Source organism: Zea mays, chromosome 3 (genome assembly GCF_902167145.1).
Source record: "Zea mays cultivar B73 chromosome 3, Zm-B73-REFERENCE-NAM-5.0, whole genome shotgun sequence".
Classification (NCBI taxonomy): Eukaryota; Viridiplantae; Streptophyta; class Magnoliopsida; order Poales; family Poaceae; genus Zea; species Zea mays.
The window spans coordinates 45334110-45356964 of record NC_050098.1 but is presented as its reverse complement, the minus strand read 5'-3'; positions in this window follow the sequence as shown (position 1 = coordinate 45356964).

Genomic DNA, 22855 nt, shown 5'->3' with positions numbered 1-22855 from the left:
GGAGGATGAGCCAAAAACCAGCTTCATAACCCCTAGTGGAACATATTGTTACCTTCGAATGCCCGAGTGGCTCAAGAATGCTGGAGGAAGCTTCAGCAGAATGACAGCGAAGGTTCTTCATTCTCAAATAGGCAGAAATGTGCTAACTTATGTTGATGATATCATTGTAAAGAGCACGAAGCAAGATAATCACATTGCTGATCTGCAGGAGATCTTCGCTAATTTTAGACAAGCCGGTTTAAAGTTGAATCCAGAAAAATGTGTCTTCGGAGTGAAGAAAGGGAAGTTTCTTGGCTGTCTAGTTTCAACAAAAGGGATTGAGGCTAACCCTAATAAAATCGAAGCTATCCTTCGAATGGAACCACCAAGTACAAAAAGGGGGCTCAAAGATTGACAGGAAGACTGGCATCTCTCAACAGATTTATATCTAGATCAGCAGAGAGAAATTTACCATTTTTCGAAGTGCTGAAGTCAGCCGAAGTTTTTCAATGGGGACCAGTTCAGCAGAAAGCCTTCGAAGAGCTGAAGCAATATTTGATAGATCTAACAACACTAACTCCACCAACGCCAGGGGCTCCTCTGTTGTTATATGTGGCAGCTTCGCACTCAGCGGTAAGTGCAGCACTTGTCCAGGAGAAGCTTGAAGGCCAAGTCAAAAAGCAAGCCCCAATATACTTTGTATCCGAAGTTCTTAGTTTATCAAAGAAAAATTATACAGAATTGGAGAAGGTGCTGTATGCTGTTTTGATGGCTTCCAGGAAGCTTCGGCACTATTTTCAGGCATACAATATAGTTGTTCCTTCTTCACAACCGTTGAAGGATATTATGAGAAATAGAGAAGCTACTGGAAGGGTTGGAAAATGGGCTGCGAAACTCAATGAATTTTGTATTGATTATGTGCATAGATCTTCGATTCAGTCCCAAGCATTGGCAGACTTCATTGTTGACTGGACGCCAGGGGCTCAGGAAGAAGAAGCGAGTAAAGATGCCGAAGTCTGGACAATATTTTGCGATGGATCTTGGGGAACCTTCGGAGCAGGAGCAACTGCTGTGTTGGTCGCACCTTCCAAAGTTAAAACTTGTTATGCAACAAGACTTGATTTCAGTTGCACAAATAACATTGCTGAGTATGAAGCTTTACTCCTGGGTCTTCGAAAGCTAAAGGCAATGGGAATCAGAAGGGCGGTTCTTAAAACTGATTCCCAGGTTATTTCTGGTCATATTGACAAAAGTTATAAAGCAAGAGATCCGAAGCTCGAAAAATATTTAGACACGGTTCGAAGGATTGAGGCTTCCTTTGAAGGGTTTTCTGTTAAAAATATTCCTCGTGGAGAAAATGAATATGCTGATTTATTAGCTAAGTCAGCAGCACAGTGGCTGCCCTTACCTTCGGAAGTATTTTTCGAAACAATAAAAGCACCTTCTGTTGAGCTTCTTGAAAGAGCAGTCCTCAACATATCCCCCGTCTATAGTGAAGACTGGAGAACTGAGATCATCTCTTTCCTTCAGGGTAACTTTCTTTCAGATAACGAAGCTTATAACAAGAGGATAGAGGCAAGAGCTCGACCATATGTTATAATAGAAGGGGAACTATACAAGCGTGGGGTCTGTTCTCCATTACTCAAGTGTTTATCCAGAACCGAAGGTATAGAATTGATGAAGGAAATACACGCAGGCCTGTGTGGATCTCACATTGGATCTAGGCCTTTGCTTGGGAAAGTTTTTCGCCAAGGATTTTATTGGCCAAAGGCAGCTTCGGATGCAGCGGAATTGGTCCAAAAGTGCGAAGGTTGTCAGAAATGTGCAAGAGATAAAAAACAACCTTCGTCTTTAACTCAGTTAATACAACCCACTTGGCCGTTGCAAAGGTGGGGCCTTGATTTGTTAGGTCCGTTACCACCAGCACAAGGGAACTTAAGATATGTTGTAGTAGCAGTGGAATATTTTTCTAAATGGATTGAGGCAAAGCCTTTAGCCACAATAACTTCGGTCACTATTCAAAAGTTTTTCTGGCAAAATATTGTTTGTCGCTTCGGAGTGCCGAAGGCAATTACTGTGGATAATGGGACGCAGTTTGATTCCGAAGCTTTCAGAGAGTTTTGCGATCAAATTGGCACGAAGATCCATTTCGCATTAGTTCGACATCCGGAGTCAAATGGACTTGTTGAAAGAGCTAATGGCATCATAATGATAGGAATAATGAAGTTAATCTTCAATCAGCCCAGGGAAAGTGGCCAGACGAATTAATCAAAGTGGTGTGGAGCCACAACACAACAGTATCAAGATCAACAGGCTTTACACCATTCAAATTATTGTTTGGTGACGAAGCAATAACTCCGAAAGAGGCCAAAGCAGGATCAATAAGAATAGTAGCTTCGGCAGAAGGTGAAGCTGAAGCTGATTACTCTGTGGAAAAAGATGCTATAGAAGGGGTCAGGCTTCAAGCTGTGGAAAACATCAACAAATACCAAGCTGAAACAACAAAATGGCGTGATAGAAAGGTTAGACTAAAGAACATTGAACCAGGACATTTGGTGCTTCGAAGAGTAGCCAACCCAGAGACAGTAGGCAAATTACAGCTGAAGTGGGAAAGACCTTTTTTGGTAGCATCTTCGTCAAGACCCGGTTCCTACAGATTGAAGGATATGGACGTCAACGACATTCCTAGATCATGGAATGCGGACGAGCTTCGAAGATATTATGTTTAGCTTGATGTAATTTTTTCTATTCTTTTTTGTGGCACCCTTTTCCTTTCCAAAGGGGGAGAAAGGTTTTTAATGGGGCCACAACATGTAATTTTTCTTTTCCTTATTTCAATTCTATAAGAGTGATATCCCCCAAAAATGTAAATGTAAATGCAAAGGAAAAAGAAAAGAAAACAGGGAGAAGCTCAAAAGTCATTCCTAAGGGAATGCAGAGCTTACAGCGAAAAATAAACGCTGATTCCGCCGAAAGTAAAAGGCAAAGAAGCTCCTAAGGGAGGCTTACAGCGAAAAATAAACGCTGATTCCGCCGAAAGTAAAAGGCGAAGAAGCTCCTAAGGGAGGCTTACAGCGAAAAATAAACGCTGATTCCGCCGAAAGTAAAAGACGCAGAAGCTCCTAAGGGAGGCTTACAGCGAAAAGTCAGCGCTGATACACCGAAAAGTAAATGGTGAAGCCGAAAAATAAACGGCAAAAAGATTTGAGTCATTCCCAAGGGAAATGAAGGCTATGATTATGGTTTTGAATATATATTCCGATATTCATTTGCACGATACATTACATCATAACATTCGTATTCATAAGCATTCATTTAGACATATATAGAATCATCATCATCATACCACAAAAAAAAACAGATGCTTCGGCTATGAGGAAAAAACTTCGGAGAAAGAAGAAATTTTCATGCTTCGTTGTGTACGAAAAGAAGGGAAGGTGTTTTTCGCCTTCGGCTCAAAAGTGAAGTTTCGTTCACAAGCAAAGCAGATTGTACACGAATAAAGGAGAAAAGATATATTACAAGGTATGCACAAATTTACATAAGTTTTTTCTACAATTATATTACAAAGATTTCTCTAGAATTTTTTGCAGGAAAGTCTTTTACAGGAACTTTTAAACTTCAGCCCATCATTCTTCAGCTTCATTATCCTGCACATATTAAGGCAGAATGAGAAAAGTACAAATTTCAAGGAGAAGGTAAAAGTAACAAGTATAAGTTTCTCACCGGCTTCAGGTGGCTTCGAGCTTCGTCACCAGCCATTTTTCGCCCGCCATTTACCCAAATCTGGGTCATAAATCTGTTTCCTATGCTTCGGGCTAGACTTGGGATGTCAACCAAATCTGCCGGTGACAGGCTGAAGTTTGGCCTATTTACAATCTTCCCATGCGTACAACCGGCCTTCAGAAAAGCGGAAGCTGTGCCTCGAGAAGCTAGCAGGGCGCAGAAATCAGCATGCCCAGCAATAACTTTGTCAAGTGCATCAACCTCGCCTTCAATATATTCCAAGGTGCTGGGCAGGTTTTCAGCTGAAGGGGTAAATTTATCAGAGCTGGCTCCAATTGAGTGAAACACATCCTTCAGACGCTGCACACATCGGCTTCCAAAATTTAAGCATTTCTCCCGAAGCTCCTTCAATGATTTTTGCAAATTTGAATTCTTCTCGATCTCGGTCTTGAGATTTGCTTCGAGGTTTTTCTTTTCCTGCTCAGATTTTTCTAACTTTTTGAGTAATTCATTGTTTAATCTATCATTTTCGGCTTGGGCTTCTGTAACACCCCTGGTGTTACGTAAACTAAAACTCTGTCATGTCATCATAAGCATCTGCATTAATGTGCTTGTTACACTTAGAATGCATTCACTAGGTTAAACTTTTTCAAAAAGTGTGATATTCTGTGTTGGGTTAAGGACTTGGCTTAAGCTAGACAAGAGTAGGTCGCCTCTTAAGCAAGTAACAAGTTGATTTGGAGTCTTAAATGTTAAAGGTAAGTCTTAGAGCCTAGAGTAGCCTTGTTTTGGAACGATGGTCAAGTGGAAGAAGCACTTAAGAAGCTGGAATAACTCCAAACCTTAACTTGAGCTCTGCTTGGAATAGATGATTAAGTAAAGGAAATTCTAAACCAGGACATTTTGGATATGAGCTATGTGTATCAAAGATTGGATCTTGAGCTAGAGAGTAACTTTTCTCTAGGTGGAGGGATCAAAGGGATGAATCCCTGGAAGAAGCTGAAATACAAATGAAACTCATTCGAAACCCTAAAAACTAGCCCAAAAGGGGAATTCAAGATCTAGAAGGATTTAGCTAAAAGTCCATATACCAAAATGGTAGAGCTTGGAAAAGTGAATAAGTTTCTTATTTGGAGAATTCCAAGTTGTGTGGAGAAATTTGGAGTAATTTGCAGAAATTCAGTTTTGGGTTCAGTTTGAATTGGGCTGAAAACAGTTTTATATAGCTGTATTTGGACCCTTATAACTTTTGATCTATGGACTTTTGGTAAGGAGTTGCTATAACAAACTTGTAAAGTGACTGTTGGAGAATAATCCTTATTAAGTGTACCAGCCCTAAAACTATATGCAACTAGTTGAAAAAGTGGTCCAAATTAGAGCTGTTAGATTTTGTATATTTCAGACTTAGTGAAATTCAGGGTCTGAATTTCAGTATTTTGTGCAAACTTTGGGCTAGTGTAGTTTGGAATCCAAGAGGTTTTGGTTATTGGTCACTATACCAAACTTGTATAGGAACTATAGGAGTATAAACTTTATTAAGCAATTGTCCCCTAGAAACATTTGGAACCCAGGAAAAAGAGTAGTTCAAAGTGGTGCTGCGGTGTTTCTGAATTTTCAGATTGGACACAGTAACTGAATTTCAGTGTTGATAGCAGTTTTGGAGCTGGTTGTGGCTGTTCTGTAATGTTTTGTGCTGGGATATTTACAGAGAAGTTGAAGCCTATATGATAGTGAACAAAACTACTAAAGTGTCTTTGACTTGATTCCACACAGAAAATGGAGAAAAACTTGTTCAAAGTTGGACTATTTGTGGCTGAAACTGAATTGAATTCAGTTACTGAAAACTGAATTTCAGTGAAAGTTGCTGTTTTTGGAGCCCATTTGTGCCTAATCCATGAGGTTTTAGGCTGTAGAGTACATAGAGGAATTCAAGAACACCTAATGGTGAACAACTTTATTGAAGGATGATGGACATGATCCTACATAAAAAGTGAAGTAACAGCTGCTCAAAGGTTGGACTGTCAGGTGGCTAGTGACTTAGTCTATTCAGAATTTAAAGTCTGAAATCAGTGCGTGATGCAAAGTTTAGAGCCTTTTTGTGACCAATCTAGAGGTTTAAAGGCTGGGAGCTGTATAGATAAATTAGAGACCATTAGAAGGGGATTAAATGTTCTTAAGAAGTATGGGCTTGTTCCTGTGCCAAAAATCGAGAAAAAAGATGCTCAAGTTAGGCTGTCAGGTTCTGGGACAACTCTGTTCTGAATGTCTGTCGGTCTGCTCTGAATTCTTGTCTGTCTGAGCAACTTTGAGACCCTGTAAAGACTGTTCTATGGGATTTGGTGCCAGGTGGATCTAAGAAAAGTTGGAGAGGTTGTGTTCATGAGCAAGTTTTATTAAGAAACCTCGGCCTGGTGTTGTATAAAATTAGGTGATAATGGCGTCCAAACTGCCCCTGTCAGAAAGAAGGAAATGGAATAAGCAACTGAAAACTGAAAGTCAGAGGAGTGAAATGGTACCAGTGTTTTGTAGCTGATTTTTGGGCACCCTAACTTGTAATCTATAAGGATTAGGTCCAAGAGACTTATAGTGAATTTGTAGACCTTTGGTCTGGGAACAAATTCTGTTAATAGTGGCTGACCTGTTCTTAACCAAAATATGAAGAAAAGGCTGATTAAAGAGAGGGGGATCAGTTACCTGTTGAAGATTCAGAAGCACAGAAAATATCTAACCTTGATCTTTTGGCTTTCCTTGCCGTGTCCTACTTTGGTATGGGAAATAATAGAGATAAGGGAGAGCAGAGATATTCAGACTTGCGCATAGCTGAAATATCATCAGCAGAAATATCTGCTACAGTGCGCTCCTATCCTTACTCCCTCCTTTTTGCCCTGGATAAACTTCCCCCTGCATGATTATGTTCTGTGAACCTGCGTGGGTCTTCCTGTGGGAACCACGACTGCATCTAGCCTTCATAGCTGTCCTTGCTGCAAGTTCAAGAATCCAGCCCCTTTGATCTTTTATCTGCCTATATAAAGAACAACCGGGGGGAGGAAAGGCTGGAACCAAACCAGTAATCCCTACTTCGACCAGCAATCATAGTGTGCAGCTTCAATTAGCAGTACTGCACTCTAGACATGCCCTGTTCCATTGATCAAACCACCGCGCGTGTCCGGTGACCACCTCGACAACACCTCGGCTTCACGTGGCCAGGCGGTTACGGTATGACTCAATCCCTAAGACTTGATGTTCTAGCATCCTCATACATTGGTGAAGCTCACCAAAAAGTCCGGTTGATCTTTACAATCCTAGTTTGATCGGAACGCGGGTTTGATGCCGCATGAACTGCTCTGATGTCAACCCACCAAAACTTTGTCGGTTCGATGTCGATTTTCGTAAGCATCGTGTCGACCGTGTCTTGCTCGTACTCCCCGTTCCCTTAATTTGATGTGTCCGACACTCAAATTGGCCGGGCATATACCACGAACTTGGATTCCATCGTGGGCGCGGTCAAGTCGCTCTGGGAGTTTGTGAGCCAAATCCATGCCCGTAATTGTTTGGATTAGGTTAAGATTTGATCTGGCCGCTGTCCGAAGACTGCTCGGGCTCTCCTCCGCCGTAGGATCGCGGGGGGAGCGCGTTCGCGCCGCCGGCGACGTCGGGAACTCAATTTGTAAAGGCAAGAAACATAGAAGGGGCCAGAAGTAAAGTGTTAGTGACTCGATGGGTGTTGAAGGGTTGTGCCCGGGTTGTGTTGACCGCGGACATGTCTCAGTAGTAGTTGGGGGACGCTGAAGAGCAGCGCCGACGTGGTCGTAGGCGCCAGGTCGCCGGAGTAGCGCGACGGGCATCTGGTTCGAGTTCTTCTGAAGTTAGTTGTGAAGCCGGGTTGGATGTGTTAAATCAAGATCTCTCTAAGTGAAGTTAGTTATAGGATTTTTAGTGTAGTTTTTGGGCTGTTTGGAAGCCTTTTTGACCTGAAAGCCTTGCAAGGTCCAAAAATAGTTATTAAATCCTTACTTAATTATGGAACTAAGTGCTTTTGGGGCAGAGGCATGTTGATCTAGTGAGATCTTGACCCTTGGATGAAGTTACTTATGGAGTTTTAAGCTTTTGCTTGAGACCTTGGTTGGGGTAATTCCCTGGTTTACCTAAGTGATTTCAAATTGGTCACTTTAATCGAGCAATAAGAAATAGGTATATTCTTGTTATGTGCTTTAGTTGTAGTGTTTCTGTTCTCCACCTCTCCTTGTAAGAGTTTGCATTACATGGCATTCATTCTTATATATACCTATATGGTTATATTTAGAACGCGAAGAAGAAGTGGAAGTCCCTGAAGAGAAGACAACACCACCTTTGGAGTCTCAGGCAGGGTCTCGTCTCAACTTTAGCATCTGCGGGCCTGAGACTAACTCATCTATAAACAAAGGCAAGCCCCGGTGCAGGCAACCCCTTTCCTTGTGTTTTTAAAATACTTTTTGCACACTTAAGTCTAGTGAAATGTGCATTAGGTTCATAGGAGTTACTTGAAACCCTTTGATGCATTGCTTTCCTTGATATCCATACCTTTATAGATACTTCTGTGAAGTATCAAAATATGATTTACAAAAATGCTTAGCCTTGCTTAGATCTTGTGGATAGAGGTTGTCCTCAATTTAACCATGGAGAGGATGGCTTCTACCTGCAAGAATATTTTCATTTGGAGCAATAGTGGGATCTTACTGCAAAGTTCCCTGTGATGCTCTTTCATCCTAAGGAACAGACACAATCCTAAGGATGGAAATACTTAAATCGAGACTTGGGCTAGGAACAGGTGATGCTCCGCCCGGGTCAATTAAGGATTGGATGCGTATGTAGGCCTGTTGATCAAGGACTATCTTATCTAGCCACATGCCCTGAGAATGGGACATGGTAAGCTTGAACCCGGCTATTCCATACATGAAAAGACAATCGCGCACTGGGCGTGGAGAGATGGCGAGAGTGGCACGTACCCTCCTAGCAACGGATCGCCTAAAAGAGGTGGTGTACTCTCGGGTGGCGCGGACCTGTTCATGCAGTGGAGGATCCGTGGGAATAGTAGACATCAAGGTTTACGAGAAACATATGTCGTGTGGTTAGAGATCCTCAGCTGAGTAAATCGATTCGGATCGCCGTTATATCCCCGGACAGTGGAGACTTGAGCTCCGACCTACAACCTAAGTCAAGATGTGAACACTATGGATAAAATGATGTTGTATTGATGAGATGATGAAATTAGACTAGATGCAAACAGAGTCTATTAAATATTTAATCTGGCGCTAAAATATTGAAAGTAAGGACTCACTTTAGTAAGCTATTTCTGCAAAGGTATCTAAGTTGATTCTTGCTAAAGCCTCTCCTTGACTCCTATTTATCCAGCATACCCTTGAGAGTCTTTTCCTTAGTCGGGTAAGACTTGCTGAGTAATTCCATACTCAGGGTTTATCCCTTTGTTGTTTTTAGGTGAGGAAGCGACGAATTTTTGTTGCTTTTGCTCCAAGGTGGTATCAAATGAAGGAAAACAGGAGTGAAGATGCGGGAGGACTTGGTCCTCCATATAGGATCTTTTTGTTTTAAAGCTATCGGGAGGAGTCTGTGCCTCCCTTGATATGTGTAACTACTCTGCACTCGCTTTTAGTTCTGGTCTGTAATAAATAACTTGATCTTACATTCTAAATAAATGTAAGTTTATGTAAAAGCTTCCGCATTTCTATATCTCCGATGTTCTGTAATGTCTGCAAGACGGGTGAAACGTTCCTGGTAAGGTAAGGAAAGATACCGAACTTGTCAAGTGACTTAGGAACATCTACAGGGTGTCTGATGTCTGTTAGACAAGGACAACTGTAGGTGGGCCTAATTACTTGGGAGGTTCCGTCACAGCTTCAGCCAATGAACCTTCCATAGAATGAATGACGAAGTCCTTCTTTTCCAAGGCAGCTTCGTGATCTTTAACTTTGATTTCAAGATCTTGAACAACGGAGTCTTTTTCCTTCAGAGCAGCTTCGTAATTTTTGACTTTGTTTTCTAGATCTTTGATGGTAGCTTCGTTCTTTTCATCCTCAAGATCTTGTTGTATTCTCAGCACTTTACTTAGAAGTATACTCTGCCAGAACAACCTTCGTCAGAAAACAACTTAATTCAAAATAAAAAATATAATAATAAAAAATCGAGAGTTTTTACCTTGAAATTAGCATAGAGCAAGCTACCGGCGATATGCTGTCGCTGGTATCTGCAGAGGTCCGCTTCTATCTTCGGCAGGCCAACGCTTTTGGAGAAGGTCCTAACAACCTTGGCCTCGGTTCGGTTCCGAAGGCACCTCAGCTTCCCTTCGTTGACTCCACCAAATAGCAGAGACCCTGGTTTGTATCCACAGGATATAGCATATTTCTTCAGCTCTTCTTTTTCAGCGTCTGACAACCCTTGTCCAAGTATATCTTGAAAATTAAAATTTTCTTTTTCCAAAATGTCTTCAATCTGCTCTTTTCCTTTTTCTGTTGCCGTAACCATAGCAGCTTCTTCTTCAGCCATTCTCAGAAGCATATTGTCAATATCATCAAGTGTAGTTTCCAGGTTAGGATCTTCGTTGGTCCCGGTTTCGGCCCCAAGGACTTCGGCTTCAGTGCTTGCTCTGGTAGCTTCGGCTCCGGTGGCTTCAGCCCCGGTAGTTTCGACTCCGGTGGCTTTGGCTCCCCCGGTTTCAGCTCTGGTGGTTTCAGCTCCGATGGCTGTGGGATCGACAGTGACAATTTTTGACGCCGAGGTCGGTGCCGGTGTCTGATGAATGACATCTTCCACTTGGATAATTCTTCGTTTTTTCGGCTTTGCGGGACTTTCTGCTGCCGAAGCTTCTTTGCCCTTCTGAAAAAACTTCGTCAGTTCTGGCGCCAGCGGGCTTAGCTTGACAGGCAAAGGTTCAGTCATTACCTTCAGAATCTCTTCCACTTCGGCAGCAGAAGGTGTCGCATGAGCTTCCTCCTCTCGGGCCGATGTCTTTGGTTTTGGAGATGCAGGTTTTGGAGATGCAGCTTTTCTTTTCTTTGAAACAGCTACCTTCGGCCCAGGGCTCAGTTTTTCAGAAATTTCTTTTTCCTTTTTGGCCAATTTGGTGCTTTCTTTGTACAGGGCGCTGGCAATCCTCTTTCTCTTCGAGCCTTCAGCATCTCCGCCCAGTTGCTCATAGTCAGGGTAATCAAAATTCAAAGCATCTAGCACACGATTCAATCTTCGCTTCGGACGAGTGCCGAAGGCTGCAGTCATCAACTGATCTTCTTTCTTAGAATAATTTCCGAGGATATCGTTGCACATAATCTCGATTGTGTCCAACCACTCCTGGCAGGGTTTTTTAAAGTGTTTATTAAACTTGTAGTAATACGGCAATCGAACAAGTTCTCCCTTTTTCTTTTCTCCCTCCAGCTTCGTCATCTCCCAATCCCTCATTGTTGGAAACACTTTAAAAGCCAGAAATTCCTGCACCAAGTCTCTAGTGCCAATATGATCTGAAATCACGCGAAATTCAGCCAAAGCAGTTTGGCTCGGGCTTCCCCTTATCATGTTGCATCGGGGCCTCGTTTCTCCGAAGGTTAGCTCTAGTGGACTCTGGACCAATTTATCTTCATCTTTATCAACTTTAACATAAAACCACTCAAATTTCCATCCAGCTGGCCATTTGCTTCGGTAGCTTATCACTGGAAACTTCGTAGTCTTGCGATAAGCAAAGTTGTAACATCCAAAATTCTCATGAAGACCATCTCCTCTGGCTTTAGTCTGATAGTGTAGTCCATGGACTCGGCAGAAACCTTCACTAAACGGTTCCACTCCCTGGCTACGAAGGGCCCAAATATAAACACTTAATCTAACAATAGCGTTAGGGGTCAGCTGATGAAGGTAAACCCCAAACTTCTTCAACATATCAGCAATCATCCCATTCAAAGGAAACCTTAACCCTGCTTTAAAGAAGCTTTTGAACACAACCACCTCATTCTTTTCCAGCTTCGGAGTAATATCGTCCCCGCCAAAACGAACCAGCTCCTTTTTTGTTTCACTAATGTAGCCCAGCTTCACCATTTTTAGAAGATCAGCTTCAGAGATGGTGGACTTTCCAAAGTCCAAATGACTAGGTTTGCTTGGCATCCCGCAGCTGTACTCATCTTCGGAACCAACTTCTTCAACATCAGCTTGCGTTGCTTCGGCAGCAGGTGTGTCCTCTGATGGAACAAGCCCAGAGCGCCTCATCGCTTCAGAAATCGGAACAGTTTCAACGTCTTCGGTCTCGTCTCCATCACGCTCAACCCTAGCAGTGGAGCATATTCTGGCCATTTGATTTTAAATTTTCTTGAAAAAATTCTTTGGAAATCAATAACCTTTTTTCCGAAGCTATCCTCGTGACGAAGCACAATCCAAACTGGAGCTTCGTTTGAATGCAAAAATCAAGCTTCGGCTATGGTTAAATTTTTGGCAGCAAAACAGTGCAATAGCAATGAATGTTGTGGTAACTTCACACCTACATGTCTGTTTATATAGTGCTGCAGGTAAGAAGGTGAATCGTTAGGATTTTTTCACCGGGCAAACAGTCGCTCGCACCCACTTCACGGTGGGCCGCAAAAACCAAGAAGGTGAACCTGCATGGTGGGACCGCTCCGCGCTCGGAAACTGTATTGTTTCTCGGCAACGAGCTCAGGGAAGGTGTTTTTCGGACCTTCGGCTTCCCGAAGCCTAAGAGACTTTTTCACGGATCAAGCTCGTTATGAAAAACGATCTAGCACCGCGAAGGGGCTACTGTTGGGACCATGCTTCGTCACCGAAGGTCCTGCAGGAAGAAACAGCTTCGGCTAAAGCTGCTTATACATGATGACCGAAGCTACCATTCATGAAGCTTCAATGTTATAGCATGTCCGAAGACGAAGGATCGAACCGACTTAAAGATAGAATGACCTTTTAGCCCATAAGGGTCTGAGTCATTGTTGTAAACTTTTATAATGGGCATGATTGTAATTCCTTACAGACTGTGTCCTGTGTCTATAAATAGTGAACAGTATTCCTTTACTGTTCACGCATTCCTGTAATTGCAAACGCATTGCTCGGGAATTATTATATGTCAAGGCAAAGGTATAGATGTACCTAAACATTATGTTCTAACATTTCAGATTCATATAATAAAATATGTGAATGATGTTATGCATTTTTGATATATTTATCTTTAATGTTTCATGTTTAATATTACTTCGTATTATTTTGTAAGTCTAATCACGAAGGTGCGACCTTCATGATATTCTACTCGTGGTCTTCGTCCGAAGTTCATTAAATCCTTGGGGAGATAATGCTTCAGCGGACGAAGGACATTAATATTTAACATTTTATGTTGCGTTGTTCTTAATTCATAGCATTTGAGAACAAGTCCCCGACAGCTTCTATGAGAATCAAACTAGAGCTTGATTGATTTTAACAGTTATATCTAGAAGACATTCAAGAAAGGTTCACAATATTGAAGAAATGAATCTCTCAATGGATGCTCAATATGATGTGACTCAATAATGGCTTGATAGGGTGAAGATAGCAAGGAAAGGGCTTCGAGGAACTAAGCGAAGGTGAAGGCCAAGCGACGACTTGTGGACCGAGGTACCATGGCTAAGGTGAAGAAGAGAGTACTCGAACTAAGTTGATGAACTAATCAGCTATGAAGAGTTATAACATGTTGATGCATCAGTGAGGTGACTTGAAGCCATGATTTGAACTCATACATGGTGATATGGTACAAGTCATAGGGTTTGATTTGTGTTTGCTTCAAAAGGTGAGACAAAGATGTTTGTGATCCTTATGAAGCAACGCCATGGAGAAATCACACATGAGACGCCAATTACTCAACGAGTTTACTTAAATATATTTTATTTAACTTGAGTATAGGAATCGTCGTACTATAAAGGGGGGGTCCAAAAAGAAGGTAGGTGTTTGCCAAAGCTCAAGCCTCTATATTCAAAAGCTATTTCAAAAAAACCAAATCTCTTGAATGTTCTATGGTTGACCATGGTTAGGTTTAAGAAACCTAGAGTGTTCTTATTGAAAAGCAGCTGAACTTCTTCAACTGCAGCTGAGCTTTTCAGCTGAGCTGAACTTCAGCTGAGTTGAGCTTCTTCAGCTGCAGCTGAGCTTTTCAGCTGAGCTAAACTTCAGTTGAATTGAGCCTTCTCAACTCCAGTTGAACTCAACTTCAGTTGTGGACCTCTTGACCATACACCAGCTGAACTTGCCTCTGGGCAGTTGAGCAGGGGTTTTCTCTCCTAAACTCTCTGGTCAAGACCAGCTGAACTGGTCCTGAGGGACAGTTTAGCTGGTCTCTGACTCCTCTGACTTCTGACCTACAGTCTGCTAGTCAGACTGGCAGACAGGTCGCCAGAAATGTCAGGGGCGGTTCAACTGGTCTTGGTCAACCTTGGTCAGACTGCAGGTCAGTCTGCCAGTCAGTCTGACAGTTGAAAGTCGCCTAGAGGGGGGGGGGGTGAATAGGCAAATCTGAAAGATGACACAGTGATTTGTTTTACCGAGGTTCGGTTCTTGTAAACCTACTCCCCGTTGAGGTGGTCACAAAGATCAGGTCTCTTTCAACCCTTTCCCTCTCTCAAACGGTCACTTAGACCGAGTGAGCTTCCTTCCTTGATTTCACGGGTCACTTAGACCCCGCAAGGACCACCACACAATTGGTGTCTCTTGCTTTGCTTACAAGACTTTGAGAGTAAGAATGAGAGAAAGAAGAAAGCCAACCAAGCAACAAGAACAACAAAAGAACACAAGTAGATCTTCTCACAATTCCTAAAAACTAGAGTTGAATTGTGGACTTTGATTTGATCGGAGGCTTTGATTTGTGTCTTGGAGTGTTGTGTATTGCTCTTGTATTGAATGAGGAGTAGTGAATGCTTGGGTGTCTTGAAGAGTGGCGGTTGGGGGTATTTATAGCCCCAACTACCAAAATAGCCGTTGGGGAACTCTGCTGTCGACGGGCGCACTGGACAGTTCGGTGCACCACCGGACACTGTCCGGTGCGCTAGCCACGTCACCCAACCGTTAGGGTTTGACCGTTGCAGCTTCTGACATGTGGGCCACCGGACAGTCCAGTGGTGCACCGGATAGGTCCTATTCACTGTCTGGTGCACCATCTGGCGCCTGCTCTGACTTCTGTGCGCGCAGTTGCACTGTTCACTGTAGACTTTTGCAGACGACCGTTGGCGCAGTTAGCTGTTGCTCCGCTGGCACACTGGACAGTCCGGTGCTACACCGGAGAATCTGGTGAATTATAGCAGAGTGGCTCCCAGAAAACCCGAAGCTAGCAAGTTTGAGATGATCCACCCTGGTGCATCGGACACTGTCCGGTGGTGCACCGGACACTGTCCGGTGGCACACCGGACATTACGGTGCGCCAAACCAGGGCTGCCTTCGGTTGTCTTTTGCTCTTTTTATTTGAACCCTTTCTTGGACTTTTTATTGGTTTGTGCTGAATCTTTGGCACCTGTAGAACTTATAATCTAGAGCAAACTAGTTAGTCCAATTATTTGTGTTGGTCAATTCAACCACCAAAATCATTTAGAAAAAGGTGTGAGCCTATTTCCCTTTCAATCTCCCCCTTTTTAGTGATTGATGCCAACACAAACCAAAGCAAATATATAAGTGCAGAATTGAACTAGTTTGCATAAGGTAAGTGCAAGGGTTACTTGGAATTAAACTAATATACATTTCATAAGATATGCATGGATGCTTTCTTCTAATTTTAACATTTTGGACCACGCTTGCACCACTTGTTTTGTTTTTGCAAAATCTTTTGGAAATCCTTTTCAAAGTCTTTTGCAAATAGTCAAAGGTAAATGAATAAGATTTTGAGAAGCATTTTCAAGATTTGAAATTTTCTCCCCCTGTTTCAAATGCTTTTCCTTTGACTAAACAAAACTCCCCCTCAATGAAATTCTCCTCTTAGTGTTCAAGAGGGTTTTAGATATTAATTTTGAAAGGGTCATACCAATTTGAAATTATATCAAATATAAGATACTAATTTGAAAAACTTCTTTAATACAAATTGAAAGAACATATTTTTTGAAATTGGTGGTGGTGCGGTCCTTTTGCTTTGGGCTAGTACTTTCTCCCCCTTTGGCATGAATCGCCAAAACAGATACTTGTGAGTGAAATATAAGCCCTTTTTTCAAACTTTCTCACCCTTTGGTAAATAATATAGGAGTGAAGAGTATACCAAATTGGAGAGCGGTGTGGAGCGACGACGAAGGATGAATAGTTCGATGGAGTGGAGTGGAAGCCTTGTCTTCGCCGAAGACTCCATTTCCCTTTCAATCTACGACTTAGCATGAAATAAACTTGAAAACCTCATTAGTCATAGCACATGAAAGAGGGATGATCAAAGGTACATAAATGAGCTATGTGTGCAAAATATCAATCAAAATTCCTATAATCAAGAATGTTTAGCTCATGCCTAAGTTTGGTAAAGGTTTTCTCATCTAATGGCTTGGTAAAGATATCGGCTAATTGTTCTTTGGTGCTAACATAAGCAATCTCGATCCCCCCTTTGTTGGTGATCCCTTAAAAAGTGATACTGAATGGCTATGTGCTTAGTGCGGTTGTGCTCAACGGGATTATCCGCCATGCGGATTGCACTCTCATTATCACATAGGAGAGGAACTTTGGTTAATTTGTAACCATAGTCCCTAAGGGTTTGCCTCATCCAAAGCAATTGCACGCAACAATGGCCTGTGACAATGTACTCGGCTTCGGCGGTAGAAAGAGCTACAGAATTTTGTTTCTTAGAAGCCCAAGACACCAGGGATCTTCTCAAGAACTGACAAGTCCCTGATGTGCTCTTTCTATCAATTTTACACCCTGCCCAATCAGCATCTGAATATCCAATTAAGTCAAAGGTGGATCCCTTGGGGTACCAAAGGCCAAACTTAGGAGTATGAACTAAATATCTCAAGATTCGTTTTATAGCCCTAAGGTGAACTTCCTTAGGACCGGCTTGGAATCTTGCACACATGCATACGGAAAGCATAATATCCGGTCGAGATGCATATAAATAGAGTAAAGATCCTATCATCGACCGGTATACCTTTTGATCTATAGATTTACCTCCCGTGTTGAGGTCGAGATGCCCATTAGTTCCCATGGTGTCTTGATGGGCTTGGCATCCTTCATCCCAAACTTGGTGAGTATGTCTTGAATGTACTTTGTTTGGCTAATGAAGGTGCCCTCTTGGAGTTGCTTGACTTGAAATCCTAGGAAATACTTCAACACCCCCATCATAGACATCTCGAATTTTTGAACCATTATCCTACTAAACTCTTCACAAGTAGATTTGTTAGTAGACCCAAATATAATATCATCAACATAAATTTGGCATACAAACAAATCATTTGCAATTGTTTTAGTAAAGAGAGTAGGATCGGCTTTTCCGACTTTGAAGCCATTAGCGATAAGAAAATCTCTTAGGCATTCATACCATGCTCTTGGGGCTTGCTTGAGCCCATAAAGCGCCTTAGAGAGTTTATAGACATGGTTAGGGTACTCGCTATCTTCAAAGCCGGGAGGTTGCTCAACATAGACCTCTTCCTTGATTGGTCCATTGAGGAAGGCACTCTTCACGTCCATTTGATAAAGCTTGAAGCCATGGTAAGTAGCATAGGCAAGTAATATGCGAATTGACTCAAGCCTAGCTACAGGTGCATAGGTTTCACCGAAATCCAAACCTTCGACTTGGGAGTATCCCTTGGCCACAAGTCGGGCTTTGTTCCTTGTCACCACACCATGCTCATCTTGCTTGTTGCGGAAAACCCACTTGGTTCCTACAACATTTTGATTAGGACGTGGAACAAGATGCCATACCTCATTCCTCGTGAAGTTGTTGAGTTCCTCTTGCATTGCCAACACCCAATCCGAATCCCTTACACTACAGGAAACACATAAATTTTCGTGGGCCGGAATATTTCGTCGGGCGGCCCATGAAAATACTGCAGTTATTTTCGTCGGCCTCGTGACCGACGAAAATGTGGAGTATTTTCGTGGGTCGGGGAATATTTTCGTCGGCTGGCCAACGAAAATACGGCAGTTATTTTCGTCGGCCTCTTGATCGACGAAAATGTGGCGTATTTTCGTGGGTCGGGGCCTTGCCGACGATAATAACCTCTTGACCGACCACTATTTTTGTCGGCCTCAGCCCGGCCGACGAAAATAGAGGCCCTAAATCGTCCCCCTCGGCCTCAGCCCGCACCTTCTCGCTCGTTTCAATCCCGCCGCGCCACCGCCCGCACTCGCGCCCGCCCCTCGCCGCGCCGCCTGCAAGCCCGGCGCCCCTCGCCCGCAAGCCCGCGCCGCCGCACGCACGCCCGCCGAGGCGGCCCGACCACCCCTCGTCGCGCCGCCCACCCCACGCCGCGCCGCCGCCCGCACGCTTGCCAAGGAGCCCCGACCGCCCTCGCCCCTCGCCGCGCCGCCCGCCCCACGCCGCACCGTCGCCCCGCCCGAGGCGCCCTGTGCCGCATTGCGACGGCCTCCCTGCGCCGTGCCGTCGCCCACACGCCCGCCGCCGAGGCGCGCCGCGCCATCGCCGGCCGCCCCGCCCGCCCGCTCCGTCGCGAAGGCCTCCCTGCACCGTCGCTCGCCTCGCCCCGCTCGCATTTTCGCCATCAGGCAAGTATAATCGCCGAAGCCCCGAGGTCATTAATTTATATTAGTCATCTTGTCGTGTTGTGATTAGTTTAACTGTTGATTGCTTTAATACAAATTCATATTTGTCTCCGAGTTATTTTTTAATGTTTAGAGTTTAGTTTTAATCGTTCACCGTAGCGAACCGTATGCGTCACCCATTTGGGAACGGCGAACGTCACATTGGCTTGTGAGGTTTGCCGTTCTGGAATTGTCCACGTATTTTGGACAGCCTGAGAGTGTAGGCCGATGCTTGTGATTTGTGACATGTGCCTTAAGATTGATGCGGAATTTCGGTTGTGTAACCCAGTTGTTCTCCAACACACCATGTTCAGGCGTGTTCTTGGAGAGCAGCAGGGTTATGCTGCCAAAATTTCGTGGCAATCGTAGGCTACACATCACAAATCACAAGCATCGTCCTACACTCTTGGGTGGGTTGAGGGCCTTTACCTAATAGGGAGTTCACCTAAGCCACGGACGATCGTTGATGTTCTTTGTCTTTTGTTTAGCCTTTGAAATGGATGGTGATCGGAGGGTGATGTATGATGGGTGGAGAAAGGATGGGGCACATTCGAATGAATGGATGGTTGAACAAAGGCTTTTCTTGAGCACGCTTTCAAAGATGTAACTGGTCGTCTAGTGAAGTGTCCTTGCAATCGCCGCGAGAACAAGTGGCCTCAGAAGAAGGAAGAAATGGAGAAACACCTTTGCAAAAGTGGGTTTATGCCGAACTACCTTGTATGGTACCGGCATGGAGAGTCTATTGGACACGTTGACGCGGAGGTGGAACTTGATGACGATCATGATAGGATGGACGACATGTTGCATGATCTTGGTAGGGAGGTTGAAATGAACGATGAGGAGCCGGGGCAGCTTCTACGCGATGCTCAGGAATTCTTCCGGCTACTCTCCGTGGGAGAAGAGAGACTGCATGAGCACACTCAGATGTCAGTTCTTGGGACTCTCACAAGACTAATGGCGATAAATTCGAAGCACAACATTTCATACAGTGCTTACAACGACATCGTCCAACTGATGGGCGAGGTTCTCCCGGAGAATCATAAGTTGCCAAAGAATATGTACTTCGCAAAGAAGATGTTGGCTGGTCTTGGGATGACATATGAGAAGATCGTGGTGTGTCCCAATAGTTACATGCTACTCTTTGAGGAGGATGACAAGCTGGACCGTTGTAAGCATTGCGAAGCTTCTAGATATGTCAAGGTGACAAATGATGAGGGTGAATTGGTAGTTACGAAGGTCGCAGCTAAGCAACTTCGTCGGTTGCCCATCATTCCTCGGCTTTCAAGGTTGTTCCTCAATAAGGAAATCGCTCTGCATATGACATGGCCAAAGAATGGTGTACATCTCGTCACTGATCCAGACATAATGGTCCATCCGTCGGACGGTGATGTGTGGAAGGCATTTGACGAGTTTGATCCCGAATTTGCAAACGACCCTAGGAGTGTACGGCTTGGTCTATCGACGGACGGATTCACACCTTTCAATAGCAGTGCAAGCCCTTACTCATGTTGGCCTGTCTTCATTGTGCCATATAATCTTCCTCCTGAGTTGGTCAATAAAGAAGAGTTCATGTTCCTTGCACTAGTCATCCCATGCCCCAAGCATCCAGGGCCAAAGCTGAATATGTTTGTTTGCCCTTTAATTGAAGAGCTGAAACAATTGTGGAGAGGTGTGAAGGCTTATGACAGCCATACTAAAAAGGAGTTTACCATGCGCGCTGCTTATTTGTGGTCAGTGCATGATCTGCTGGCGTATGGAGATTGGTCTAGATGGTGTGTTCATGGTCGGTTGTGCTGTCCCATATGTATGAATGATACGGATGCATTCAGATTGAAGCATGGTGGGAAAGTGTCTGTAATACCCCTGGTGTTACTGTTACTAAAACTCGAGCATGACATCATTAGCATTAGCATTTCATATGTTTGATACACCTAGGATGCATTCACTAGGTAAAAATTTCAAACAAGTTGTATTGTTATGGCATTTTGCAAATAAGACCCTAGTATAGGATACTTAACCCTAAACAGGGATTTGAAGGGTAAAGCAAGACCCAAATAGAGTAAACCCTGATGTTTAAGTGAAATGGTCATAAAATGTTCCTAAGAATGGACCTACATTACATTTACACCCCTGAGATACTAGAAACCCTAATTGGAACCCTAAAAAAACTCTAAACCTAAACCCTAGGGGGGCTAAGTGTAAAATCAGTGCACTTTTGGACTAAAGTTCAAAAACTAGTAAAGTAAGGTGTTTTAAGTTATGTGGTTCACAATTATGAAGATTTGCAACTTGAACCCTGAGTTTTGGACTTAATTGCAAAAGAGCCACATTTGAACTCTTTTGACTAAGTCTGAATTTCAGTGTAATGTGCTTATCTTTGTGACCTTGTAACTTTCCAACAAAAGGGATTTTGCCCTAAGTCACCACATCAATTTTGTAGACCTATCAAAGGAGAATAACTTTGCTTAAGAGTGTAAGCATAGTTGTTATGAAGAAATGGAAGAAAAACACACTCAAAGTCGAGCTGTCAGGCCATTGGGGTCTGAAAATAAGACTAACAGTGTAACCGAGCCATCTTTGGGCTAGGAATTAAGAATAATCCAGTGAGAATCTGACTAGGAACACTATGACAAAGATGAAGATGGTAAATAGGTCTACAACTTTGATACAAAGCCTTGGGTATGTTGTCACAAAGAATTAGGAGAAAATATGCTCTAAACTTCGTCTGTCAGGTGCTCTGTCCGGGTTCCCATGGTACAGTGATCTGAATAAGATCAGATCAACAGCTCAACCCTCGCCGCCGATGGGCTGCACGCGATTCGTGCCGTCGTCGCAGCGATTCGTGCTTGGAACATGTGGATAGCGCTTGGGGTTGAGTAAGGGTCCTCGCCGTGGATAACTCCGGCCAGTAAACAAATCCGGCCACCGTACAGCACACGCCACGGTAGAATCGGATGACCTCACCGGTGACCACCGCCTTCTGGCCTTGTGCCACGTGCCTGAGTACCTCCACCGCATCGCCGTGAACCATTGTGACTCTCCGTTGATCGCCGGAATGACTGCCACAGTAGATGCCATGAATTCATTGCGCCAGTGAAACTCCCCCTCCTCCGACCGCCGCACGTCATCGTTCCAATTCCCGGCCACCTCTCTCGCTTAGTATAAATTGAGCTCGCCGTGAGCTCCGCAAGGTCATCACACACCCAGCCACCCATTATCACCCTCAATCGTTCACTGAGGAACTCCAATTTCTAACTTCCCCCAAATCGGTTCGAATACACCGCAAGAACACCTCACCGCGGCCAGCTTGTTCCAGGTTTGTTCAAGCTCCTCAATCATTTGTCCTAGCATCCTTAAGTTCTCCTCAAGCTCCTCGACTCCTTTGATTGAATTAGACCGCAATGGGTCATCGGGAACGCGTTGTTCCTTTGATCATCCGCGTTGTCACCATGGCCGGAGCAAACTAGGCCGCCATTCTTGAAATTAAGTTGGGGGAAATGCTCGGGAGGGGTTCAATTCGGTGTCTGCCACTCGGGAGCGCCAGTCCTTGCCCCATTCGGCCGGTCTACGAGCTCGCCGGAGCTCTGCCGCGCTCGCCGTCGTCGGGGACCTCAACGTGGAAGGGAATAGAACTTGGGGGGTCTCTTTAGAAACCGTCAGTGACTCAGGGCAACAGTAATGAACCCACCTTGAGTTAGCCAGAACGCCGAGGGCTTTTTCGCAAAGCTGCCAGCGCGGGCGCGCGCTCTTTCCTGTGCAGGTTGGGCCGCTTGGGCCAGATTCGGCCCAACACTGTTTCATCTTTTCTCTTTTCGTTTTCTATCCAACTTTATAAATTTGTAGAAAATTGCAGAAAAATGGCAAAAATGTCAAACCAATTTTCCTAGATTCCTAATTTTCCATAGTATTTAATAAAAATAGTTCCATGATTTTTAGATCAAATAAGGAATTTTGGAGCATTTAAAATAGCTTAAAACATTGGTTCTGGATTTTTAGAAAATAGATAATAATTCCAAAATTGCCCAAACTTTTTATTTGAACTCTAAACATTATTTAGAAGCCTTGCGTAGAATTTGGTTTGATTTGGACCTTGTTTGATGCTTAGAACCCAAAACCCTACCCCTGCCCTTTGAATTCCTTTACTGACTCCGGAAAACCTAGTTTCCCAGAAAACCGTGAAGGGAAGTTGTATTCAAGACTTTAGAAATAAACTTTTACTATCTTTGCACACTCATAAGCATTTCATGATCATTCATTCTTATATATATATGGTTATATTTAGAAAACGAGGAAGAAGTTGAAGTAGAAGAAGAGAAGACTTCACCACCACCACCTGCGGAACATCAGGCAGGAAATTGTTTTTACTTTGACATCTGCGGATCCGAGCCTGACTCACCTATAAACGAAGGCAAGCCCCGGTGCACTTACC